Raw genomic sequence first — 15,698 nt, forward strand, 5'->3', positions numbered from 1 at the left:
CAAATCACTGTCATACAAAACAAGTGATTCACAAAAGATTCACATTAAATTACAATCACATTATCGTATTAAATTAATAATAAATTTTATTAGTATAATGCAAAAATTGATTCTTTCCTCAACACGTACATATCGAGGGCACATAAAAGAAATTTTATAATTAAATTTCATTAAATATATTTTTGCAAATATTTTTTTTTTTTTAATTAAATATATATATAGTGTTGAACACGCATTCATGTGATATAATTAGAGTAAATAAATATTCATTGCATAGTAAAACTAGTAGAGTAATAATTGCAACATATCAGTTGATTTTATATATAACGATATTATTTTGTGAAGAGCTGTTAATTAATTACACTTTTTATTTTTGCTTATTTTTCCATAGCTCTTATGGGACAAAAACATTTAGTAGTAATTGTATTTCATTTATATGAATGAAATAACTATGAGTGTCACAACGGCTTTAGACTTAATTTTAAACTTTAAATACTAACTTTAGTTCCTACAATAGCTCTAATTTCTTTTAAATTATTAAATTATTAAATATTGCAGATCAGGCCAAAAGAGAAGCTTCTAAAAAATATATTTATAATAAGTTTAGGTTACACAATTTACATAATTTTAGGAACAAATTTATTTCAAATAAAGAAAGCTCAAAATATATTCATTAGAATTCTTAGTCTACTCTATAGCCTCTAACTAGCATATGAAAATTGGTCCATATCGATACATAATTATATATAGCCCCCATATAAACTAATCCCCAGATTTGATTTCCGTAGTTTCCTGGAGACACAAAACATTTTTTTTTATTCAATCACGAAATTAATTGATTCAATCAATTTTTTACTGGAAATGTCTTCAAACATAAAATGATAGTATCAATCACAGTTTTAATTTGGCATAAAAAATATGTGATTAAAAAATTAATTGATTTCATTAGAAAAATTCAGTTAATGTTTTAATTGATTCAGTTAAACTTTATAATTGTTGTCGATTGCAAAACTCATTTTTTAACCGCCCAGCAAAAAAGAGCTTCCAAGAAAGTAGTTTGGATCCCCAATCTGTGATCCGGAAGTAGTGCAAACTTGGATCATCTCCAATGAATTTTACATGGGCTTGTCATAGGACGGAAGTACTCCGTTTTTGGATCCTTTGCATTGCTTTAGAAGTTGTGCTCTGGAAGTTAATTTGTATGAAGAAATTTAAAAAGCGAAAAAAAATTTTTTTTCAACCAATTTAATTTTTTTATTTAACCATTATCAAATTTTTTACAATTTGAAAACTTTTTCGCTCCGAACAGGGGTTGATCCTGGGTTTGATGGCACCATAACAGAACGCCTTAGCACACTCAGCCACAAACGCCCTTGAACATCCCAGCAAAAAAATTTGGAAGTTCTTCCAAAGGCACAACTTTAAAAGCACTTCCAGAAGATGCACTCCCAATGATGTTCTTTATTTTAACTACCCAGGAAGTTCTTTTAATTCAATTTTTTATAACTTGGTTTTTTCATACTTTTAATGGGTAATTTTAACTTTTTTGTTTCAAATAGGTTAAAACAGAGTAAGAATTCATAAAATGGTACAAATAATTAAAATTTTGTCGAAAAAAATGCTAAATGCAATCTGAAAAAATTGTGCATTTTTGAAAATATTTGAGATCAAATGTTCCCGAAAAGCGTTAGAATCCATTAAAAATTATAAAAAATTATAAAAATTATTTATTTGACAAAATATCACGGAAGTTTTTTTATTTACATCCAAAACATTGAATTCGGATCACACCTAAAGAAGTGATGTAAATTCAGCACAACGGCTGTTGAAAGGGAGGACTTCCGTCCTATGACAAGCCCATGTTAAATTCATCACTTCTGCGTCAATTTTGCACCACTTCCGGATCCAAAACGAACATTTTCATTACTTTTTTGGCGACGCTTTTTTTGCTGGGATAAAGCGTCGAAAGATCAATTCAAATGTTTATGATATGATCGTAATACGACACCAAGGAATAACATTCTAATTGCTTCTCGAGATGTTCTTTAGTAGTATGAACGAAAAAATAAGAAACGCAGGTTCAAATCTCACCAGAGGCAATTTTTTTATCAAATATTTTTCTAAAAAAAATATTTTTTTATGTTTTGCATAGTTTTTATTATTTATTTACGGCATATATTTTCGTATAAATATATTTTTTTCTATTAAAAATCAACAAAAGAATTTAAAATTCTCGTAATTTGCAAACCCTTCTCAAAAGAACTTCCATGGAAGCAAAAAGTCAAACGGCACAGATTCAAATCCCAGCGGAGATGAAATTTATTATGTTACTATTATTTTTATTAATTTTCTATTTTTTTATTAATTTTCTTTGTTTTTTTTTTTTTTTTTGAAAAATGTAATTGTCCCAAAATTTGCATTTAAAATAGCCTGATTGCGTACTTTCTACTACTTGTCCACAAGGACTGCCTCGGAAATAGAAAAAAAAACATTGGGGGATCCCAAGATGCGCTTTAGAAGAAATGATTGTGGACTTGTCCAAAAGGACTACATCGGGAGTGGAAAAAAATCATTGGGGGACCCCACGATGCGCTTTAGAAGAAATGTTTGTGGACTTGTCCAAAAGGACTTCATCGGAAGTGGAAAAAAATCGATGGGGTATTCTGGGATGGGCTTTAAAAGAAATGTTTGTGGAACAACTTCCAATTTTTTTTGTGGCGCGACTTTGTGTGTGTTTGTGTGTGTGTGTGTTTTTTTTTTGTTTTTGATAAAAAAATTCATTGTATCAATTAATTTTTTAATTAAAAATTAACAAAAAAAAAAAAAAACAAGTATATATGGCCGTAAGTTCGGCCAGGCCAAATCTTATGTTATGTACCCTCCACCATGGATTGCGTAAAAACTTTTACTAAATACTGTCATCCACAATCGAATTACTTGCCGATGACAAGGTATCTTCAAACTTCTTAACATCGTCTTCTAAATTGTAAGTTAGTCCATACGTGTTACTATTGGACACAAAAGGTATATATAAGTAAGTCTATAAATAATTACGAAACGATATGGACGTTTGCGCGGTAATTACAGAGCCAGAATTGAAAATTGGGGGTCGCTTTATTTGGGGCCTATATACAGTTAGGAACCTATATGGACCAATTTTTGTGTGATTGGGTATCGATTTATCTGATGGCTATATATCGGATGAAATTTGCTGCTCCAAGAGGCTCCAAAACCAAATCAAGGGATCGGTTTATATGGGGGCTAGATATAATTATGGACCGATATGGATCAATTTTTGCATGGTTGTTAGAGACCATATACTAACACCATGTACCAAATTTCAGCCCGATCGGATGAAATTTGCTGCTCCAAGAGGCTCCAAAACCAAATCAGGGGATCGGTTTATATTGGGGCTATATATAATTATGGACCGATATGGATCAAGTTTTGCATGGTTGTTAGAGACCATAGAGACTAACCACATGTAGCAAATTTCAGCCGGATCGGACGAAATTTGCTTCTTTTAGAGGATTTGCAAGCCAAATCTGGGGATCGGTTTATATGGGGGCTATATATAATTATGGACCGATGTGGACCAATTTATGTATGGTTGTTAGAGACCATATACCAACACCATGTACCGAATTTCAACCGGATCGGATGAAATGTGCTTCTCATTGAGGCTCCGCAAGCTAAATCTGGAGATCGGTTTAGATGGGGGTTATACGTAAAAGTGTACCGATATGGCCCATTTGTAATACCATCCGACCTACATCAATAACAACTACTTGTGCCAAGTTTCAAGTCGATAGCTTGTTTCGTTCGAAAGTTAGCGTGATTTAAACAGACGGACGGACATGGTTAGATCGACTCAGAATTTCACCACGACCCAGAATAAATATAAATTATGGGGTCGTAGAGCAATATTTCGATGACAAAGTTAATATACCCTCCTTCCTATGGTGGAGGGTATAGAAATCAATCATTTTTTAACTATTTTCTCGAGTTTGATTGAATAGTTAAATGCGACAATAATTTTTTTAATTAAAAAGTTGCAAGTATTGACGTAATTGTCTTAATGTTTCTAGTTTGATTAAAAAGTTAATTGTAACAATTATTTTTTTAATTGAAAAAATTTTGTACTTCAACTAACTTTTTAATTGAAAATATGTTGGTGATATATTTTTCGGTGGGTGCAAATTTCATCCGATCCGGTTGAGATTTGATACGTGATGTCAATATATGGCTTTTAATCACCATGCAAAAAATGGTCCATAACGGCCCATAATTATATATAGTCCCCCATATAAACCGAACCGCAAATGTTGACTTGTAGAACCTCATAAAGGAACAAATTTAATCCGATGAGGTTGAAATTTGACTCTCTAATCACCGTGGGAAAATTTGTTCATATCATTCATACCGCAAAATCATTGGATACAAATATTTTTGTTTTTGAGTGTACGAAAGCTCGTAATAATATGTAGAAGTTTTTAAATTTAATCAAGAAAAAATTCTTCAAGAGGCTCCAAAACCAAATCAGGGGATCGGTTTATATTGGGGCTATATATAATTATGGACCGATATGGATCAAGTTTTGCATGGTTGTTAGAGACCATATACTAACACCATATACCAAATTTCAGCCGGATGGGATGAAATTTGCTTCTCTTAGAGGATCCGCAAGCCAAATCGGGGGATCGGTTTAAATGGGGGCTATATATAATTATGGACCGATGTGGACCAATTTTTGCATGTTTGTTAGAGATCATATACTAAAACCATGTACCAAATTTCAACCGGATCGGATGAATTTTTCTCCTCCAAGAGGCTCCGCAAGCCAAATCTGAGCGTCGGTTTATATGGGGGCTATACGTAAAAGTGTACCGATATGGCCCATTTGCAATACCGTCCGACCTACATCAATAACAACTACTTGTGCCAAGTTTCAAGTCGATAGCTTGTTCCGTTCGAAAGTTAGCGTGATTTAAACAGACGGGCGGACATGGTTAGATCGACTCAGAATTTCACCACGACCCAGAATAAATATAATTTATGGGGTCGTAGAGCAATATTTCGATGACAAAGTTAATATACCCTCCTTCCTATGGTGGAGGGTATAGAAATCAATCATTTTTTAACTATTTTCTCGAGTTTGATTGAATAGTTAAATGCGACAATAATTTTTTTAATTAAAAAGTTGCAAGTATTGACGTAATTGTCTTAATGTTTCTAGTTTGATTAAAAAGTTAATTGTAACAATTATTTTTTTAATTGAAAAAGTTTTCTACTTCAATTAACTTTTTAATTGAAAATATTTTGGTGATATATTTTTCGGTGGGTGCAAATTTCATCCGATCCGGTTGAGATTTGATACGTGATGTCAATATATGGCTTTTAATCACCATGCAAACAATGGTCCATAACGGTCCATAATTATATATAGTCCCTCATATAAACCGAACCGCAAATGTTGACTTGTAGAACCTCATAAAGGAACAAATTTAATCCGATGAGGTTGAAATTTGACTCTCTAATCACCGTGGGAAAATTTGTTCATATCATTCATACCGCAAAATCATTGGATACAAATATTTTTGTTTTTGTTTTTGAGTGTACGAAAGCTCGTAATAATATGTAGAAGTTTTTAAATTTTCGCAAGAAAAAATTCTTCAAAGAAATTAGTCCTGTATTTTAAAATCTAAACGAATCAGAAGCTTAAGACGTCTTTGAGCCTATTTTTGTTTTTCACTGTAAGCACTACCTTTTAATAGTCAATATTTAATAATTCTATAGTAAAATTGATAGTGAAATCTTTTATCGTCATTTTGATTAATGTAAAGGTTTACAGAAAAAGACAAACTTTAACAGAAATAAACAATAATACTTCTTACCTTCATTTAATAATTATGAGATCCTTTAAGTTATAAATGATATCTGGAAAGAAAAAAAGAAAATAAATAAGATTAGTGAAATATTTAAAACTTTAGGTTGTCGAAAAATACTTTTCATATTTTATCAATACACCCTCAAAAAAAAAAAAAAAAACAAGTATATACAGCACTAAGTTCGGCCGGGCCGAATCTTAAATACCCACCACTATGAACCAAATATTAGGGTTTCCTTTGAAATTTCAGGAGGGCTTGAGGACTTGAGGACACTTCCCGAAGATAAATTTAAAGATTTCACGTATGAGGACTATATCAGATTCTGGATTTATAAGAACTATTTTTGTTTCAGTTTTAGAGGAATCATTAACATCTCTTGTAAGTGTGCAAGAAAATTATAAAATAACGTCTTGAGTTGAAATCTTAAATCTGTAGAAGTAAAATCTGGAAATTTTACATTGAGTTTCAAGCAATTTTCATGATCAGTGCGCCTTCTACACCCTCAAGAAGTGAAGTCGGTCTATATGGAGCCATTGCCAAATGGACCGATAAAAACTTAATCCGATACACGTTTTTGTGAGCCTAAAATACCAGAATATTTACAATTTCAGGCAAATCAGATAAAAACTACGGTTTCTAGAAACCCAAGGAGTTAAATCGGGAGATCGTTCTTATGGGGACTATACTAAAATATGGACCGATACTCACCGTTTTCGGCACACCTCTTTATGATCCGAAAATACCTCTAGATTTCCAATTTCAGGCAAATAGGATAAAAACTTCGGATTCTAGAAGCCCAAGCAGTAAAATCGGGAAATCGATCTATATGGGGGCTATACCAAAATATGGACCGATACTCACCATTTTCGGCACACCTCTTTATGGTCCTAAAATACCTCTAGATTTCCAATTTCAGACAAATTGGATAAAAACTACGGTTTCTATAAGCCCAAGAAGTAAAATCGGGAGATCGGTCTATATGGGGGCTATACCAAAAAAATGGACCGATATTCACAATTTTTGGCACACGTATTTGTGGTCCTACAATACCTCTAGATTTCCAATTTCAAGTAAATTGAATAAAAACTGCGGTTTCTATAAGCCCAAGAAGTAAAATCGGGAGATCGGTCTATATGGGGGCTATACCAAAAAATGGACCCATACTCACAATTTTTGGCACACGTATTTGTGGTCCTACAATACCTCTAGATTTCCAATTTCAGGTAAATTGAATAAAAACTGCGGTTTCTATAAGCCCAAGAAGTAAAATCGGGAGATCGGTCTATATGGGGGCTATACCAAAACATGGACCGATACTCACCATTTTTGGCACACCTCTTTAGGGTCATAAAATACCTCTAGATTTCAAATTTCAGGCAAATTGGATAAAAACTACGATTTCTATAAGCCCAAGACCCCAAATCGGGAGGTCGGTTTATATGGGGACTATATCAAAACCTGGACCGATATAGCCCATCTTCGAACTTGACCTGCCTGCAGACAAAAAACGAGTTTGTGCAAAATTTCAGCACGATTGCTTCATTATTGAAGACTGTAGCGTGATTACAACAGACAAACAGACAGACGGACATCGTTATATCGTCTTAGAATTTCTCCCTGATCAGGAATATATATACTTTATATAGTCGGAAATCGATATTTCGATGTGTTACAAACAGAATGACAAACTTATTATACCCCCGTCACCATTCTATGGTGGTGGGTATAAAAATTACCTATTTAACATATACTCCCAAAAATATTCTGCTTCGATTTTTCCGAATTTGTTAGAACAAAACATTGTTTAGAACTGTGGAAATATATTACTTTTGACCCTAATAGTTAATTCCAATTTCTAAATATTTGTTTGCTTGTTATACCCTCCACCATAGGATGGGGGTATATTAACTTTGTCATTCCGTTTGTAACACATCGAAATATTGCTCTAAGACCCCATAAAGTATATATATTCCGGGTCGTGGTAAAATTCTGAGTCGATCTGAGCATGTCCGTCCGTCCGTCTGTTGAAATCACGCTAACTTCCGAACGAAACAAGCCTTGAAACTTGGCACAAGTAGTTGTTATTGATTTAGGTCGGATGGTATTGCAAAAGGGCCATATCGGTCCACTTTTACGTATAGCCCCCATATAAACGGACCCCCAAATTTGGGGGTCCGTGCAAAAATTGGTCCACAGCGGTCCATAATTATATATATCCCCCATATAAACCGATCGCCGGATTTGGCTTGCGGAGCCTCTAAGAGAACAAAATTTCATCCGATCCGGTTGAAATTTGGTACATGGTGTTGGTATATGGTGTCTAACAACTATGCAAAAATTGGTCCACATCGGTGCATAATTATATCTAGCCCTCATATAAACCGATCACCAGATTTGACCTCCGGATCCTCTGGAAGACCAAAATTCATCTGATTCAGTTGATATTTGGTACGTGGTTTTAATATATGGCCTCAAACACCCATGCAAAAATTGGTCGAAATCGGTCTATAAATTTATATAGCCCCCATATAAACCGATCCCCAGATTTGACCTCCGGAGCCCCTTGGAAGAGTAAAATTCATCCGATTCCGTTGAAATTTGGTACGTGATGTTAGTATGTGGTATCCAACAACAATGCAGGAATTGGGGTATGGGGTTAATTATATATAACCCCATATAAACCGATCCCCAGATTTGACCTCCTGTGCCTTTTGGAGAAGCAAAATTCATCCGATCTGATAGAAATTTGGTACGTGGTGGTAGTGTATGATATTTAATAACCATGCCAATATTGGTCCATATCAGTCCATAATCATATATAGCCCCCATATAAACCGATCCCGAGATTTGGTTTTGGAGCCTGTTGGAGGAGCAAATTTCATCCGAGTCAGTTGAAATTTTGTACATTGTGCTAGTATATGGCCGTTAACAACCATGCCTAACTAGGTCCATATCGGTCTATAGTTATATATAGCCCTCAAGTTCATAATTGTATATATTTAGCCCCCATATAAGCGACCCCCATATTTCAATTCTGGCTCCCTACGTATCGTGCAATAGTCCATATCGATTCGTAATTATTTGTAGACTTACCTACACATATTTTTTGTCTAATATATACCACGTATGGACTAACTCACAATTTAGAAAACGATTTATGATACCACAACCCAAGTAATTCGATTGTGGATGACACTCTTTCGTAAACGTTTCTACGCTATCCATGGTGGAGGGTACATAAGTTTCGGCCTGGCTTACGGCCATATATACTTGTTGTAATTTATTTAAATATATACTAGTTGTAATTTATTTATTAAGCCATTATTTGTTTAAATGAATTGAAAGCAAACCATATTTACATTTCATTTTCGACAAGATGGCCAAAAAATTGTAAATGTTTAAACTAAATAGAGTTCGAAGAAAGTTCATTACTTTTCGGTCATAAGATTCAGTAATTAAGAGTATTTCCCGAAATAATAATTAACTATTTATTTTCCTGAAAAAAAAAACAATCGATGATGTAGAGTCACTTTTATCTCTCCTTAATAATAGAAAATCCATAAATAAAATAAATAAAAAGGAAGCGAGGTATATAAAGATTTTAGTTTATGTTGTAATTTAATGGTCATGCATTTGCTAATCTTAAACAGGTTGAACTAATGAGCACATATGGCATTGCCATTCAGTTTGAACCAAGCAATTAGATATGGTTCAATAACAAATCCATTGATCTGTACTAATGCAATGGCTTCGCAAGCTAAACGAATATAAATTTTTCTTTAAATTAGTGGATGCTAAAATGACTGAGACTGAAAAGAAAAATATACGAAAATTAAAACTAGTTAAGAGAAAGTTAACATACACTTAGCTGAGCTTTAATAAATGAAATTGAAATTTTAATGTAAACCTTTTGTATGAATTAGACGATGTGTTTGGAGCCTACATCATTCTTGGATTTTCTCCGGTAACGGGATCCCGGAAATTCCTAGGAATTTACCATGTTTTCGCTTCCACTTTTGTGGGAATTAAGTACAGAAATTCCCAGGAACTTTTCTTTACAACATTAAAATAAAATCCAAAATTATCAGTAATGCTACAAACAATTGTATTTGGAACCATTGATTTCATTTAATCTAAGTAGGAAACAATATATAAAATAATGTTCAAATTTATTTAAACGAAGGTTTATCTTCGTAATTTCTGATCGATCGTGATATTTCGATTAACCAATATTTTGAGGGACTGGTAGTAAGCTACGCTAAAACAAATTTGAGCTACGCCAATTCGTGAACTGGGTGGCTGATAATTATAGGAAACAACTCCAAGTTGCTATTATTGTTATTATTATTCCGGTCAACTGACAGACTTATTCCTGTGGCAGTTTATTTACAAGTGGGAGCCACCGTGATGCAATGGTTAGCATGCCCGCCTTGCATACACAAGGTTGTGGGTTCGATTAATGCTACGATCGAATACCAACAAGTTTTTCAGCGGTGGATTATCCTACCTCTGTAATGCTGGTGACATTTCTGAGGGTTTCAAAGCTTCTCTAAGTGGTTTCACTGCAATGTGGAACGCCGTTCGGACTCGGCTATAAAAAGGAGGTCCCTTGTCATTGAGCTATCGAATCGGTCAGCACTCAGTGATAAGTGAGAAGTTCACCAATGTGGTATCACAATGGACTGAATAGCCTAAGTGAGCCTGATACATCGGGCTGCCACCTAACCTCAGATGAAATTTACGTCTCCGGGGTACTCGGAAAATCAAAACTGGGGATCGGTGTATACGGAGGTTATATCTATTTATGGACCGATATTGAGCAATTTTTGCATGATTATCATGAGCCATATACTCACACCACGTACCAACCAAATAGGAAATAAAGTCTGAGGATCGGTTTATATGGGGGTCAAATATAATTATGGACCGATATAGACCAATTTTTGCATGGTGGTTGAAGGCCATACATTGACGTCATGTACCAAATTTCAGCCGGCTTAGATGAAATTTGCTCCTCCTAGAGGCTCCGCTATCCAAATCTGGGGATTGGTAGAAAATCAATCTAAAAAATTGATACCCTAAAAAATATGCAATAAGATCAAGATTTCGAAACACAACACCAGGAGACCGGTGATCGTCTTCTAAATGCTCGAAAAATGAAAATGGTCAAGTAATAAAATTGGGTGGTGAACCATCATCACCATTCCTATATTTATGTGATATATTGTCGATATCAATGATAAACTCTGATGAGGGTGTAATATCTAGGTCCGAGTCCTCACGAAATGATTTCACAATTGTAGAAATATGTCTTAGCGAAGCTGAGTAAAATATAAATCAGCGTATGAGCTCCACAATAAAATCTTGTAACCGTTTCTAGTCCAAATGCTCCATTGGCACACTTTTGTATGTCATGGACAAAAGACAAGTAAAGTTTTTTTTTGTTAACTTTGACAATTCGACGTGCTTCTTTTTTAATCATATAGAAAGAATTTTATGTAAACCATTATTGAAACCTTATTTATTATACTGAACTGAAACAAATCCCCACAAAACTCCCAACATTTATGGAAAAATCCACAAAATCCCCAAGTCTCCATCTCAAGCAAGTGGTTCCCATTTGGAAAAAATCCCCAATACTAGCAACACTTGTTGTAACATATAAGGTTATATACCAACACCATGTATCAAATCCTCCAAGAGGATCCGCAAGCAAAACCTGGTCCAAGCCCGGGCCGGGCCCATTTTCGATACCATCCGACATACAGCACTAACAACTATTTGTGCCAAGTTGCAAGTAAATTGCTTCTTTCGTTCGGAAGTTAGCGTGATTTCGGACATCAGTAGATCGACTCAGAATTTCATCACGACCCAAATTCCTTAATGGGGTCTGAAACCAATAATTCGATGCGCTACAATCGGAGTGATAAAGATAATACACCCCCTTCTATGGTGGGGGTATAATAAAAAATTAGCGAGAAAGTGTAAAAGCTCACCGATAGTTACTCGAATATGGCCAATAATTGCATTTGATACAATGATTGAGAAGTCAATCCAATTTGAGCTGCTTGTGAAAAACCAAAATGGTGGGGTTTACTTGCCACCTCTGCATGGCCAACAAAAATCTAGCACTGCTGATTGTGATGGTGTGGACCTCTGTAACTCTGGAGTCAAAATAATTACCGAATATTAGCGGGAAAATGTTCTTAAGGTAACGTTGAAGCCCTGGATAGGTAAACATTTCGGACATTCCAACAATACTAGCAACATCACATTCAGCACGCTTGAATCAAGAATGAAGGTTCTCGCTTCATTTCTGCCGTGCAATAGCAACCAAAATCTCAGGATCGCAATCTGTTGAACTTTTGTACCTGCTTGGTACTAAAATATAACAAAGCGTATATCATCTCAAGACGGAACTTTGCCAGGAATAGACCAAAATACCGCAAAGCAACTTTCGTGCAACGTGTGATGGCTTTTTCGGCACTTTGAACGCTACACAGAAAAAAAAGTGTCTCGTAAATTTAAGAAGATTTTTACAATAATTTATTACAAGAATTTTCCAGAATTTTAGTTCATTTTTCGTATTTTTAACGAAAATGAACTACTCGAAAGGAAATTTTACAAATTTTAAGTAGCAATCGTTTAGTTCATAGCCTACAAAATACGATGGAAATTTCCTTAAAAATTTTCTTAACTGGTAGTTAAAAATTCTTTCGTCATACTATAAAACTACTTATGAAATGTAAAATACTTTCTAAATAATAAGTGTAATTTACTATAAAGAGTTTTTGTATGAAAAAATATTTTTTGACGAAAATTGAACTTGAAAGCGGATAGCAATTTCTTACTGGCAATTCCTATAGTTAATAATAGTTGGTACAACATTTCTCAATGAAATATTTTTAGTTCACATGTAATTAAATTTATAGACATTTTCGTCAAAAATGGGTAGATATCATTTCATGAAGTTTTTGCTAATTTTAAGTAAAAACGTTTCATCGTTCTTATACTGATATGCATTTAAGAGTATTGTTTTTAGAGTAAATTGTGGACAAATGCGATGAACTAATGCATAGTACAGAGATCTTTCTCGTCAAAGTGGAATATATTTAATGTAAAGATGATGTTACTTGAAATTTTTTTGAGAGTGAGAGCGTGCAATGCAATAATGAGAAATGGTAGGGAGTGATGGGGATGTTGTGTTTGTTCTTTCAGTGGTTTGTGTATGTGTGTGTTTATTATTCGAGAATGGATTATTTGTCTGGGTGAGGTGTTGTTTTCAATGAAGGCACATGTGTTTTTGTTGTTGTAGAAATGTTTTGGCTTTGCTTGGTTTTGTTTTACATGCTTCAGTTGTATAGTTGGCGTTGGCGTGGGCTGTTGCACCTTTTTAGCAAGTATGTAACAAGGGAATATAAAGGTATGGAATATTTTGGTTTTTTTGAGACATATATTGGTGTTTGTTTATTAAAACTTTTAAATGAAAATTATTAATATTTTAGCGATGAGGTGTACAATGGCGAAGTGATGATCGGTAGCTTTGAAAAAAAAGTTATTAATAATGTTCAATATTTAGGAAAAAATTGTGAAATGGAAAGTATATTGAAATTGTTTTATCTAATTTAATTTTTATTATTCAATGTAAAAAATAAATATTCAATTTCAGAGTAACTCCAGATGAATTTGAAAAATTGTTTGTTACACCTCAGCGTATAGTTTAATTATAAATAGGTAAGTGTTCTTTTTTCAATGTGGGTTTCTTTTAAAAAAATAATATTCTTTATGTATATTATTATTTGCTAATTATTATTATTATTTTTTAACCAGTTTCATGTTTTTCTTTGTTGTAAAAAAATATTTAATTTAAGAGCAACCCCAGATGGATTCGGGCAAATTTTTATATTTCTCCTCAGGGTATAATTTAATAGAGAAGTGGTAAGTTTTCTTTTAAAAATTGGCTTTCTTTTCACTAGAATATTTACGTTTTTATGGGCTTTTTATTATCAAAATTACATGTTTTTAATACCTTATTTTAGTATTACTTTAATCAAATATTTTTGGAAACCAATTTAACATTTTTAATGTAAAAAACAAATATCTAATTTCAGAACAACAATTTGGAAACATTTTTATGAATTGGTAAGCTTTCTTTAACATTTTTTAACCAGAATATTTACTTTTTTATGCATATTATTTCTTTAATTAGATTTTTTGGAAACCAATTTAATGTTTTTATTTAATGTAAAAAATAAATATTTAATTTCAGAGTAACCCCAAATGAATTTCGATAACTTTTTAACCTCAGCGTACTATGTAATAGAGAATTGGTAAGTTTTAAATTAAAACTTTGGCTTTCTTTTAACAAGAATATTTATTGTATTATGTCCTTCACATCGATAACAACACAATTTTATGAGTTAATATATTACTTAATTCATTATTTCTCTAATTGTTTCAGGTACAAACTTTATGAGGTACGTTTAATAAAATGCCCCCAAATATGGTAAGTTACAAGCTAATTAAAAGAGCTAAAAAAATATATTTATTACATGTTAATTTTTAACAATTTTCATTATTCCTTCCATTTTGTTCAGCAAGATATACTTACGATGAATAAAAAACTAAGGAAAAGTCAACATGTCCAAAAAGCATGTTAAAATAAACTACTTTCTTGTTCCACGTGGTCATAATTTTCATTCACAAAACATTATATTAAGAACTTTCATCATAAGTTTTTATAATAAAGTACTTTTGCTTAAAGAAAGTTTAATTTTATTGTATGAAAAGTTTCATAATAGTAAAACGGTTTGTTGTTCCTTTAATTATTTAATTTCTCTGTACTGTGGAATGATTGATTTAAAAATAGTTTAGTTGTCGACATTTTAAAGAGACTGTTAACCAATTTTTATTATCGGGTTTCCCAAAAAATAAGCAAGTAAACCAAAATAATACTGACTTTTTAACTTGGTAGGGGTATATAAATCTTATGGTGTTGTAAAAATGAAATAAAATACAATGTTATATATTAACTAAAATTTAAGAGAATTATAAACTAGACAAGTTGAAAAAAATCTTAAGGGCTAAATCATGTTCAATATTACTACAGTTTAGTTCATTTTGCAATGGAAAAGGGTTCACTGTTTTTTCAGTGTATAATTCGTGCAAAACGTAGACAATTCGAACAAATCTAAACTGATTCTAAATTTTAATATTATTTCCGAATTTTTTGCTTTTCAATAATAAAATAAAAAAAAAAAAACAAACAAATTTTAAAATATAGCGCTTTACATTGTTGCCTTATAGATCAGCCTTCTTGTAGGATACATGCATTCTTTTATCTTTCGATTTTTTTGAATATTAAAAATTTTGCAAGGGTTCTCTTTAAACTTGATTATATCACATTCGACCAAACAATGATTACCAATGAGTGCTAATGGAAGGAATTTCACAACAAATGTGTGCGTGTTTATCCTGCTCTAAAAGGAGTTGTACTAAAGATCAGACAAACAAAGCAAAAAAAAAAAAAAAACCAAACAAAATTGAACAAGATTTTCTATTAATATCACGTTTTAGTAATCGTATTTGTCAGAGATTACTTTGTATTTCAGCAACAGCAATGTTGAAGAAAATTTCTTCCCCCAAAGGAGTTTGTAGAAAAGGGGTAAGAAACCAGGGCAAGAGATTTGTTGCGTTCATATCTCACGTGATATGTATGAGTGATTGTTAGCTCCACTCTACCATTGATGGTGAGGATGATGATGATGAAAATGATAAGGACTATGTGATGACTATGATAAGGAATATTGC

At 32.9% G+C, this 15,698-nt stretch overlaps 1 long non-coding RNA gene across 2 annotated transcripts in view; it reads right to left on the bottom strand.

The window, feature by feature from the left end:
* Positions 1 to 15,698, bottom strand: part of LOC142222139 (uncharacterized) — a 524,629-nt gene that overhangs the window by 20,597 nt on the left and 488,334 nt on the right. For both annotated transcript variants that reach the window (XR_012718266.1, XR_012718265.1), the window contains one exon: positions 5,895 to 5,937. This is a non-coding gene — a long non-coding RNA (uncharacterized LOC142222139). The remainder of the gene's footprint in view (positions 1 to 5,894; positions 5,938 to 15,698) is intronic.

The sequence above is a fragment of the Haematobia irritans genome, chromosome 1 (assembly GCF_050003625.1).
Source record: "Haematobia irritans isolate KBUSLIRL chromosome 1, ASM5000362v1, whole genome shotgun sequence".
NCBI lineage: Eukaryota > Metazoa > Arthropoda > Insecta > Diptera > Muscidae > Haematobia > Haematobia irritans.